The sequence below is a fragment of the Notothenia rossii genome, assembly GCF_949606895.1.
Source record: "Notothenia rossii genome assembly, chromosome: 10".
Taxonomy (NCBI): domain Eukaryota; kingdom Metazoa; phylum Chordata; class Actinopteri; order Perciformes; family Nototheniidae; genus Notothenia; species Notothenia rossii.
The window spans coordinates 28,883,227-28,895,865 of NC_136908.1; the positions used below are offsets into that span (position 1 = coordinate 28,883,227).

Consider the following 12,639-nt stretch of genomic DNA (forward strand, 5'->3'; position numbering starts at 1 on the left):
GGTACAATAAACGTAATAATAACTAGATACATGTTAGTCACACCTCCCTGTTGTACTGTAACAGATGCAGCTTCTCAGACCCACAAACCGTCAGAAAGCCCCAGGCGCTCGGCACTGACACCCCGGCACAGTGTACTGAACTGTGACAGTAAATAATGACTTTTGTTTCTTCCTTTTCAGGCCGTTTCATTTGATCAATTGCGGGAAGGAGGCCAGCGGCTGTAAGCGCTCCCGTCACGAGACAAAATAGACAAACCACAGTGTGTTGTGCTGTTTTCACTTTTCCATTTGCAATTGGAAAGTTTACATCAGTTACTTTGGACTTTTCGAACGCTGTCGGAATGAAAACCTGATAAAAACCTCCTCAGTATTTCCTAATTGCCTTTTTATTTTGTCCCTTTTCACAGATACAAAATGTTTTTTTTTTATTAAACCACAATTACATGCAAATTCACAAGCATTCCTGTTTTTGAATTGCAAAATTCAAACAGTCAGCTGATTAATGAGTGCATCAGAAAAGAAAATGTAGCCTTTTGCTGTGGTTTGATTCTGCTTTTCCTATTGTGTGAGAGGTCATCATTTTATGAATGTTTTAGACACAGAAATAGTGCTGAATGGGCCCAGAGGCCCATGGGGTCAGGGGGCCTCTGCTTGGATGGATGGTTAATATATCCTTTTGGAAAGTCAATCAAGACAAAAATAAAACACCTACAAAGAGATACAAAAAACCCAATGACAGAAAATAAAGAAAACCACTACAAAGATACGCAATGCCACTACAAAAGATACAAAATACTAAAGGGATACAAGCAACTACAAATGAATACAAACTACTACAGAGAGATACAATATGAATGCAAGGATGTAGAAGATATACAAACAACTTAAAGGCTTTTAAAATGGTACAAAAGAATATAAACAAAATGAATACAAATTAATGCAAAATGACCACAAAGAGATACAAACAAACTTCAAAGAGATATACATTTACTACAGAGATACAAAAGACGACAGATGCAAACCGAGCATAAAGAGATGTGAATATGCCCTCTGAAACTTAAACTGACTACGAAAAATGGCGAAAAAGACAACAGAGAGACACAAAAGTACCACACATCACTACAAGTGCCCTTTGCAGGCCTTGCGTCGGGTGTCAGGCTGTTCAGTGTGGAGTGTGAGGGTGGGTGGGGGCTTTGCATGTTTGTATCAAGGGGCTTATTTTCCTATAATGTCATTGTGTTAGTTGTAAACAAAATACGTTTAATTGTTATTAATGAATATATTTATTTCACTTTTCGTCAGGACAGGAGACACACTTTTATTTTCTCATTCTTGGTTTTTCAGGGGCCTCAAAACGCTTTTTTTCTGCAAAAATGTGTGACACGGCAGCTCTTGATTAGTATTTTAAAGACTATTTTAAGCCTTGAGTGTTTCAGTTTTTAACTTTTGTTGCTAAGCAATGTTGGCCAAAACTCTGCTTATTGGCTAGAGCCGGTGCTTTTGCCTGGCAACATTACCTGATTGTGTATTCTGGAGACACTGGCAAGAGCTTCCAGTTGCAGACAACTCTTCTGCAAAGCTGGCTCTGGCTGTGGCGTCGGTTCTGTTTCGAAGTCCCTGTATTATTCTCATAAGCTTTTCTTTAAATGCATCAAATCCCAGCATAAAGCTTGTTTTGTGTTGTTATAAAATAAGCTGTTTCCAGAGTAAATAAACTCCAGACTGGCTGACACTTACAGGTTGGAATAGGTGGACACCTACTATATAAGGAGGGATAATTAGGAAGCTGGCTGATATTTTAACATGTTTTAGAGAGTAAATGCTCACCTAGACCATGTAAAGATTATTTAACATCCTAGGTTTTAATTATTCATCCATAAATACACACATGAGTTTATTTAATTTAAAAGTAATATAATAAATGAAATTGGTTCATATTTTGAACACATTTAGTTTGCCATCTTAAATGTGCAATCTAGTATGCTTTTAAAAAGTGCACTTATATTTCATTTTTAATGCAATTATAATAAAACTACACTTTTACACTAAAATATACATTCTAATATCTATTTTGCAAGTACAACTTAAAAATGTGTATAAGTGAATTAGTGAAGGTAGGCTAAATGGGTAATCAATCACACATTTGCAATCAAGATGATTAGAAGCTTTTTTCCAAGGTCAATACATGTGCAAAAAGATTCTACAGCTACTTATAAAGTGAATTTAGTTTACAATAATCATAAAGTAGAGAATCACTCGATCACCATGAGGCAGGCTGTAGCTCTGCGATGCTCCTGTAGGTGTCGCTCTCAGTCATCTTTTCACAACAGTGTGGAGATGTTCCTACATTTGTTGCATCTGATCAGCTACAACAAGCACATTTATCAAAAATACATGAGCCTGATGAAATGCAGATAGCAATCTGGCGAGCGGGGAAACTTCCAACTTCCAATCCTCTTTACAGTCAATTTATATTTCTTTAGATGGCTGATCAGGGGGAGCTGTTCACAGGATGTGATGCTGCTGCATCTGCTGAGAACGGGCTGCTGTTTGAGAGGTCAGCTCCAGAATCAAACAGGTGTTATAAATAAATTAAAAAGGTGTTTCTATTTTTTGTACATACATCTATGTATCATCACCTTATTGGATTGTATTTATATTTTCAGGGAGATAGGTTTGTGTGAGCATTTGAGGTTAGCTATAAAAGGAAAAATATTCTAGATATGAAAAAAAAAAAACAATTGAGATAGCCTACTATACATCAGAGGAAACTTGAAGTACCATGAGGAATGCTGCATTGGAAGAATGGTGATACCTGCAGATAAAAGTGACTTTGCATGCCATAAAAGTCAAAATAAACTAAATATAGAGCACTACAGGTGTGTTATAAGTCCCTGCATGAATATATGTAAGTTACAGTAACGTGTAGTCCCAGCCGCCCATGCTGTAAGTGGTGAAACGGCAGACCGGTGCAGATGAGGCTGCAGGGGGGACAGGGCTGCGACATGCCTGCGCCTCTCCACCGTAGCCCGAGCAGCCGTGCCAGCGTCCGGTGCGCCATAATCAAACTTTTCTATACATTTTCACGTCACCTGGACGCAAAACATAAATTTGGCATCCTATGCAAATATATGCTGACGTAAAAGATCATGTGGTTTTTGTCGTCGATCCCCCCTATGAGCAACGAGGAGGTTTTTTTTTTCTCCTCTCTACTGTTGTCTTTAGGTTAGCTATGCTACAATCTTTACAGTACCCAGTGCTAGCTATATGCGCCCCGCACCGCACCACTCTGGATATCTGGGAATAATCAACTTCCAGGCTGTCGCACCCTGCAACCAGAGACTACACACAGGTAGGACACAAGGGAAACTTCTTATTTATTTAACTCCTGGAGAGAAATGTTGACCAAAGTGACCGCAAAAGTGAAGTTATTAAAGCGGCTTGGTTGCAGCCAGACTAGCCGCCTGGCTGGGCTGTCTGCCTCTGCCCAGGCTGCTGCCGCTAGCGACCGTCCCCTCCATCACAGGCTCTCAGAGTGGTAATCATCTTGCTATCAGCCAGCAAACATCCACGGCAGCCAAACAAGAATTAAAACACTTATACCTTGCTGTCAGGTAACTTTAGTTGTTGTGCGGAGGCTCTCGGGTTATATTGAAAGATAGTTGTCAGACAAGTGAATGTCATCCGGTTCGTGTTGTTTTTTTTGGTAGCCAACTTTTGCCGTCCCCACTCCACCCCCGGTGAAAGTGCATATAATACATGTATTAGCCAGCGGAGCTAGCCTTTAACCAGTTAGCCCCTGTCAATGACGGGCACCCCGGTGAAGCTAAGCGCTTTAGCTTTAGCCTTTCCCCGCACACAGCAGCACAAAACGTGGCTGCCCGTCCCTGGATGTTATGCTCTCATGTCGAGAAATGCATTTGTTTTGGCTGGCTCTCTTCTCTTCCCTTCTTCCCGTCCTTAGTTAGCGTTACTCCGCTAAGCAAAGTAAATAATATTATCCCAATAATGTCTTTCGTAAGACGGTGGAACCGGGGACAGTTTGGTTTGTAGCGTAGGTTCAAGTGTTGTTGTTGCCCGCTGCACGGAGGTTCAAACGGGGCTAGCTAGCAGACAGCCAGTCTGGCTGGTTGGGTCATCTGAGGTGAAGCCGCCGTCAGCGGGTTGTATAGAAACACACTCGCTGCTAACGAAAGGCTGGTTTTTAACAGTTTTTTTTTTTAGATAAAAGGACCTGTAGAGGATATGGTGGATAGGTTTCTTTAAGTGGTTTATGTATTTCGACAAACAGTCTTTGACGTTTTAGAGCCGCTTTAATGCCTCTGTGTATAGAAGCGGAGCGTTGGTGTACATACTGTACTCCGCTGCTGCTTGAGACGAGCTGCCGAGTAGTTTGATAACTAAGCGTTTGTTTACGAATTAAACCCATTTAACTGGTTTCTAAGTATACAAATAATTATGTTTAGTTTCTAAAATCATCTTATTTAACTCGTTTAATGTTTTAGTAGCGAACTGTCGTTTATTTTTTGAAGGAGCAGTACTGTGTGCCTGGTGAACAGACGTTGACTTTACCCCAGTTAATTACAAACTAGTTTTCTACATGTACAGTATTCTGAATCCAAACAGTTTTAAATAAGGCACGGACCTTGTGTGTATGATACTGGTTAATACAGAAACTGACGATCGGTCACCCTAATGTCAGACTGGTTTTTAACTTGTTTGGACTGTCAGTATGTACAGTAAACTGTTTTATAAGCCTTTAGGAACAGCCTGTGTTTAGGATAATCGTCCCTAGAAAACTGGCTATCATTTGCCATATTGGCAGACTGGTTTAAACTGGTTTGCATGTTGGCTGATTTCAATACCTTATTAAATGCATTTTTCTGGTTACTTCTTTTACAGAATCAGGCTGCTGTAATATGGAAAAAGGGATTTTTACATGGTGTGTATTACACATATTATATAAAGACTGTTTCTTCACTGGTGTATTGTCTGTGTATGGACTAGCATTGTAGTATAGACAATTATTTTCCTCATTTTCATACTTCTTTCTTATGCAAGTTCATCGAGTTCCTTCTCCGACCTCATTTTGTACCCAAATCTTGTTACATAAAATCATGAATAATTAGGAGTGCATCTCATGCCGGTTAAAGCCATATGCAGCGATGTGGCAGCATTTAAAAAAAACTGGTGACCTGTGTGACCCCCTAATCAGGAGCATACTATCACAAACATCTACTTTTGTTAATTTCTTACTACTTTTCTGCATGCCCTCATATGAAGTTTTGATTGTAGTTGGACATAAAGAGGGAGGATTCTGAGGGAACAGGTGTGTAAACTAAATTTGGGCAGGTTTAACCCTGACGAGTGTGTCTTGGCTCTTGGAAAACACTGGAGGCTCATATTTGGCAGCAGCTCCTCCTCTTCCTCCTTCCTCTATACTGCCCGGTGACAGCGTTACCATCTCCTCCCAGATGCTGCACTGTATGGCTCTTTTTTGGAGAAGTGTGCCAGATTTGTTTTAAATATGATCTCCCTCTTGCTTGTTCTGGTTCATAATCACATTTCCTTTCCCATTGACCGACTTTTTCTTTGTCTCAAATTTTGCAGCTATTGTATCGCCACTGTGTCAGGCTTTTTAATCCTATGATATGGATGCAGGGATCAGTCAGTCATGTTGCCAGTCTCCGAATCAGAGTGCGCTCGCTCGCTCTCTGGCTGCTGTTTATTTGTCACACACACACAGAAAAATACACACACAGCTCCCTCGCATGTAGACTTTTGCATATACTCTCACATCACACACACACACTCTCGCTTTTCCTCTTCCTGCTCTGACATGCTGCTATTTCTTTGACAGACACATTTTGCCGGTTCCTAGGAAGTGTAGCTGTGATTTGCCGTTGCCACCTGACCTGTCACCCCAATCCACACACACAAACACACACACAAACACAATCTGCAGCAGTAGCAAGCTTTTATTTTACACTTTAGACTGTTCACATCATTGGTTTTTATCGCTTGAGATTGCAGCTCAATGCATGTTTAAACATTTTTCTTTTTATTATTTGTGCGATTGTAATGGACCCCATTCTGGGTTTGTCATGCCCTCAATGGCATTCAGTCATGACAGCTATACAAGCCGGAAAAAAGACACACACATACACACCTTGCAACATCACACGGTCTTTGCCGCTCTATCAAACTGCTTATTTTTTTCACACATAATTGCACACACACAAATGCAGAAAGCATGCATGACAGCTGCATCTTGCACATTCACACACATTTATTTTTCCTCTTCCTCTTTATTGCTTCTATTTCACTGACTCACACTAATACACATATTCAATGCTTTATTAAATAGTGGGAGGCAGTGTGGGTGTGTGTTTGGGAAAGAGAGTACGAGCGCGCCAGGTTGTGTGTGAGTGTGTGGAGTGGCGATCATTTTGTGTGTGTGTGTGTGTGTGTGTGTGTGGTGAGTCACCAGAAAGCATTGGCTGGCCAGAAAATGTGTGTGTGTGTTGTAGTGTCCGCCTCTCTGCTGGAGCTCTTCATGGGGAAAGTCGATACACACACGCACACCCACTTGCTGCTGTTGGACCGAGCCCACCTTCCATGTTGGCTTTGGGGGCGAACATGATAACCAGGGATCCCCATTCAATCAGATTTAACTCTGTGACTCCCACACACAGAAGAAGAGCACTTATTTTGGTGTTCGGCTAAAAACCTGATTTGCATCTAAAAAATATCATCTAGACCCGTTATTTTTGCATGGAAGGAAATGTGAACAAATCTGAATTATATTCTCTCCTGTAGACATTCTGGACCAGTGTAGAAGCCTTCATTACACACCATGAAAATCAATTTATCATGTGCAAATAATCCAAGCAAATATGTGTTTATGCTGTGGATTAGGCTTTTTACCCATGTATGGTAATCTTTCTCCCTGTACCCTACTCTCTAAAACATTGGTATCTTTTTGTCAACTCCTGGTTATTATAATAAAATGGTTACGTCTTGTGGCATCTTTTATATCGGCCAAACAGGGGATGACGCTGCGTTCCTTTATTTATCAGAAATAATAAATATAACAGCCAATATACACTTCTTGGAGATATGTTTTGGATATGGAGGCGTGTGGTGCAGTGTGTTGTCCGTTGCTGTTTGGATCAGGGGGTCACAGGTTCAAACCCCACTGCAGTCAGCATGTCGTTGTGTCCCTGAGACACTTCACCCCAAATTGCTCCTGTGGGGATTGCCCACAGTATTGAGTGTGTTAGTCGCTTTGGATTAAAGCGTCTAACAAGTGACATGTAATGTAATGTTTTGCCAATCCACAAATAAATGTTATAAAAATGTCAGAACAGGTGTGAGGTACTGTAATCTGGAATACTTTGTCAAATAGATTTTTTAAAGAGGCCCTTTAATGCTTTTTGTGCTTTTCCCTTTTCTGTAGTGGGTTATAATACATTCGATTTATGTAGCGCTTTTCTAGATACCCAAAGTGAAACAATAAAACAAACAAACAAAGATGAGATGTAGTGAGCTGGAAACGTTACAATGAAAACAAAACACAGAAGGCATTGCAGTGTTTCCCCTAGGTTTACTGCTTTGGGGGGGTGCTGCCTGAGCGGGGGGCGGGGGGATGGCATCGGGAAATATATATTTTTAAATCCTCTGGAGCAGAGAGAGGAGCTTTGGATTATTGTTATTGATTAATGCATCTGTGTTTCTTAGGGTCAATAACACTAAACTCACAACTTAAAATGAAAGCGTGTAATTTATTTTATAAAAGAGCACATGTTCAATGTGAAAAGTGACAGTAGATACAGATTAGTTGCGATTTGGTGCTATATATAAACCATTTTTTGTAATTTTATTTAATTATAATTATTTATTTTTTAAACACCTTCAATTTCAGGGGGGGGGGGGGGGCTCCGTTGTGCCCCTTTAAAACTGTAATATAACCCAGCATAGTCTAAAAAATGCCGTATTGGTTTGGGTTGTAGTTGTTATTATTCCAGTTGGTTGTGGTCAGTGGGAGCCTTTAATATGAGCAGTTTATCAAAGAATTAGGAAGTTTCAGTTTCACAAACACAAATGAAAACATCCTTCCGGCACAATAGCAAGTTAGCATTGGTACGTGTGGACCTCCTGTCTATAAAGAGTACAGACTGTCATCTAGAACTGTATCTGAATATCCGAATATTCGTTCGTTGGAGTACTATTCGGGTTTCAATGTCGTTATTCGGATATTCATATTTTTTTTTGTTCTTTTTTTTTGACTATGGCTGCCAAATTGAATTGATTGAAATCTCCAATATCAACGTAAGAGCTTGTGCCTCTTCGGGAGGTGCTAACACTTAACCGTAAACTTTATCGTTTATTTTCACTTTCCGTCTTTATATGTAGATATGACTTTTCTCCGTTAATATCCGTCACGTTGTTTCCAACTTCCTGTCAACTAACTCTCCTTCAAAATAAAAGCATGTCGATAAAAAATAGGAAGCCAAGCCAAATTACACTTAAGATATATACAACTGCAACGAAAGTAACAAACACAATGCAATGTCCTTTTCAAATTCCAAGAACACAAATTGGGTTGAATACATGAACAAATAACTATAACACAACAGTACTGTCGAATAACACAATGAATGCCGTGAATAAAACCGAAATACACGTGTTGAAGCGGTTCGCTGCTGATTACTACGCACTCCCCTCCGCCCGCGCGGGCCGAATAACCGAATATTCGCTGCTGATTACCACCGAATATCCGGAGACAGCCCTAGTGTCATCCATCACTTTTTATCTCCGCCAGTTAGGACACAACCACTAAAGGCTTTTAAAAGACTGTTCCTTCCTGTTCTGCATGCAAATAGAGTTTATTTTATTTGTATAAGTCTCAATGGCTCACTCTTTGTCCTTTTGACAGATGGATTTCAAATAAGTAAAAATCTCCCCAAAAAAAAACTTCAACAGAAGAGAATAGCAGAAACCTGGAGTAGATCAACTGAAAAAGTAGTCGTTTACCCAGGACGGACCAACGTGCAGTATATGTTGTGCATATAGACAATTAGAATAACCAAAAATATATACACTTCCTATGTTAACCTATTATAAAACAATTGGATCTGGGAGGACGTCAGCATCTTACCTTAGGTGTTGAAACACGACCCCTCCATCTTCAAACCTGGTTTAGGGCAGGATACACAAACACAAGAATCCAAACTGAACCACATAAATCACACAGATAAAAGGATAGCATAAAACTGAGAAAGAGAGTGCCTGAGGCTTTTAATGTTCTGTAACAGATCGAAGAAACATATGGATTTTAAGAGATGTTATCTTTGTAGGTTCAACATAAACAGCTGCGTCTCTCTTATTCATGCTTTCTGGACTTTTTCTATAGGCTTTCTTATTCAGATGGCTAGAACCATGGGGAATATTATTAATCACTCAGTGTAATATACATATGAATCTCTACAAACATTATTAAATAAACCTCGTGTTTTGGGCTGTTGCACTGTAAAAACTGTTGCTTTGGTAAAATGAAAATAAATTGTGTCAATTGATTCCAAGCAATTTTAAGATTTTAGTGAACTTTTGCATTTTCTGAGTTGGTGAAACATACTTTTTTAGTTTTCCTCGACTCAAGAACGTGTTACTTTGCTAAAACTTTTTTAAAAATGGTCAAGCGATTCCAAGCTATTATAGGAGTTGGGTAAACTCACTGATGTGATTTTTTCTGCATGTGAAAAGTTGAGTTGAGCCTACAATTAAAAGCCAAGATATTAAGTGTAACCAATGCAAATAACAATCTGCTAAGAACCACATTAGACACGAATGAATTAAAACTGCGGTCACAGTCGTGCGGGCAGTGATGAGCGGGCCCTCGCGTCTATGCGCCTGTCGGGGTGGGTCGCTGGTCGACTCGGCGTCAAGTCGACGCACGCGAGTCCTCCGAAATGAGCCGTTTGTCATTTCTATAATTTTCGCATCCTCGACTGCTCGCTCCTCCGGCAGCGACCCAGAAACGGATGTCGGCGAGTCTCGAAGAAAAACTAATTTAGCTAAAGGCTCATCGAGGATTGATTATCGAGGAGGCTGTCTGGAGGAGCCGTAACCGAGGGTACACTGATTTAGAGGAGAGAGGAGTCTCTCTGGAGGAGCTATAACCGAGGGTACAAAGATGTAGAGGAGAGAGGAGAGAGGAGTCTCTCTGGAGGAGCTATAACAGAGGGTACACTGATATATTCTCCGGAGACGATTTTAGCCAACAGTGATGTTTAAAAGAGGCGTGACGCATGGCTGGACTTATATCAACGAAGCACAGCTCTGCAAACTGTTCCCGTTGGGATTATAAGTTATTTAAGATGATCAAATGTGCATCAGACTTTCTGCCCTTTACCGTTTGTTTACTCGCTAATCACATCTCTCCTGGATGTTAGGCTATTTTTTAATACAACTGCTTTCATTGTGAGGCGATGTTTACAGTGAGAACAGCTTCTGAGGTCAGTGCAGAAAGCAGAACAGTGTGTATAATATATATCGCTCAATAATATATAACAGGCCTACATTTAACACTTTATTTGTATGCTTTAGGAGATATCTACAAATAAACAGTAGATATTTTTCCTGAAACCATATAGTGCTTCACATAATAAAATATACAAGGGCCTGTAGCCTGATATGTATTATATGCTTTAGGAGCTGTTTGTGTTTGTTGTATAATATGTAGGTGTGTTTTGTAGAGTGTATGTGAGTGTACATTGTGTAGGTGTGTGTGTGTGTGTGTGTGTGTGTGTAGGTGTGTGTGTGTGTGTGTGAGTTGATGCGCCGGGCAGACAGGCGGGTCTCAGTAGATTTATACTGTGCAATTTTCCAAACTCACATTGGTTTCTCATAAAGCATCGCTGTATATTATGTGTATTCACCGGTATTCACTCTCTGTCCTAAACAGCTCCTGCCCCCCCCCCTCCCTGTGAGCCCAGTGTGCTCTGATTAGTCAGCTCGGTCACTCTGTTATGTTTAGTCAACCACCAGAGAGGCTCCGCCCATGTCTAACACAGTGCTTTTTTCGGCTCTGAGCGGAACATCAACAATGATATGATATAGGAGCAAATAATTCAGGGAAGAAAGGCTACTAAGTATTTCCATCCAACTTTATTTTTAGAAATGTACAAAATGAACATGTGTAAATAACTTTATTTTCCTTGGCCACATCAACTAGCTCTGACTGGGGGATCCCAAGGCGCTCCCAGGCCAGCGAAGAGATATAATCCTTCCACCTGGTCCTAGGTCTACCCCTAGGTCTCTTCCCAGCTGGACGTGCCTGGAACACCTCCCTAGGAAGTAGGGATGGGAATTTGAAAGCAAATGTATATTCGAATATTCGACCCCCCAAAAAACGGTTAACCAGTTAACCGAAATGTACATATTGTAGTGCCGAGAGATAGGGAGTCGGAGGCGGTGCATCGAAGGTGCAAAGTTGTCTTTAATAGAGAGCTGCAAAGGACATGTTGTCGGGTCGCAGCCCGGGACGACAAGAGGAAGAGCGAGGAGGGCACACAATATATATAAGGAACACACAACAGGTCCGTGTGGAAACAAAACCCCAATTGTAGTTCCATGTGTGAATTATGAACCAGTGTATCAATACGTGGTCACCACACAAGCCCCCCCAGAATTCAAATATGGCAAAATAAATCCTCGCGTCCGTGGAGGAAGCACCACAGGGGCCGAGGAGGGCGGGGTCACAATTGAGGACCGGGCCATGGAACGGGCCGACGAAAGGAGGCCGCATGAGAGGGTAGGGACCCTAACGAGGGCGAGGGCACCCCCACCGGGGGCGGGCCGGAACGGGCCGTTGTAAGGGGGCTGCAGTAGGTTTCGTGGCGAACCCAGCAGGAAAAAGCGCTGCCCGGCCGCAGGCGAAGGCACGGCGGCGGCGGGCATGAAACCTCCGGAAGGACGGAGCGGAATCCCAGGAAGGCAGGAGCAGTCACCCCGGGAGGAAGGAGCCGTGGACAGGGGAGAAGCCAGACGGAGCGCCGTCCGAAGCTGCCGTCGAGGCCAACCGTGAGCCGCGGTAAGAGGAGAGGCCAGGCAGGGTCCCGGAGCGCGCCACCCACGGGCCAATGAAGGCATGGGCGACGTCCGAAACCGCCGAGGCGAGACGGGGTCCAGAAGCCATAGGGAGTCGGAGGCGGTGCATCGAAGGTGCAAAGTTGTCTTTAATAGAGAGCTGCAAAGGACATGTTGTCGGGTCGCAGCCCGGGACGACAAGAGGAAGAGCGAGGAGGGCACACAATATACAGGACTGTCTCAGAAAATTAGAATATTGTGATAAAGTTCTTTATTTTCTGTAATGCAATTAAAAAAACAAAAATGTCATACATTCTGGATTCATTACAAATCAACTGAAATATTGCAAGCCTTTTATTATTTTAATATTGCTGATTATGGCATACAGCTTAAGAAAACTAAAATATCCTATCTCTAAATATTAGAATATCATGAAAAAGTATACTAGTAGGGTGTTCAACGAATCACTTGAATCGTCTAATTAACTCGAAACACCTGCAAGGGTTTCCTGAGCCTTGAAAAACACTCAGCTTGGTTCAGTAAACTAAA

At 41.6% G+C, this 12,639-nt stretch overlaps 1 protein-coding gene across 3 annotated transcripts in view; it reads left to right on the top strand.

Moving 5' to 3' along the window:
- The first annotated feature begins 2,956 nt into the window (after positions 1–2,956).
- LOC307021948 (zinc fingers and homeoboxes protein 2-like) overlaps positions 2,957–12,639 on the top strand; it is a 207,550-nt gene continuing 197,867 nt past the window's right edge. For all 3 annotated transcript variants that reach the window (XM_079654492.1, XM_079654491.1, XM_079654493.1), the window contains exon 1: positions 2,957–3,352. The gene's annotated coding sequence lies outside the window, so the exon portion shown is untranslated. The remainder of the gene's footprint in view (positions 3,353–12,639) is intronic.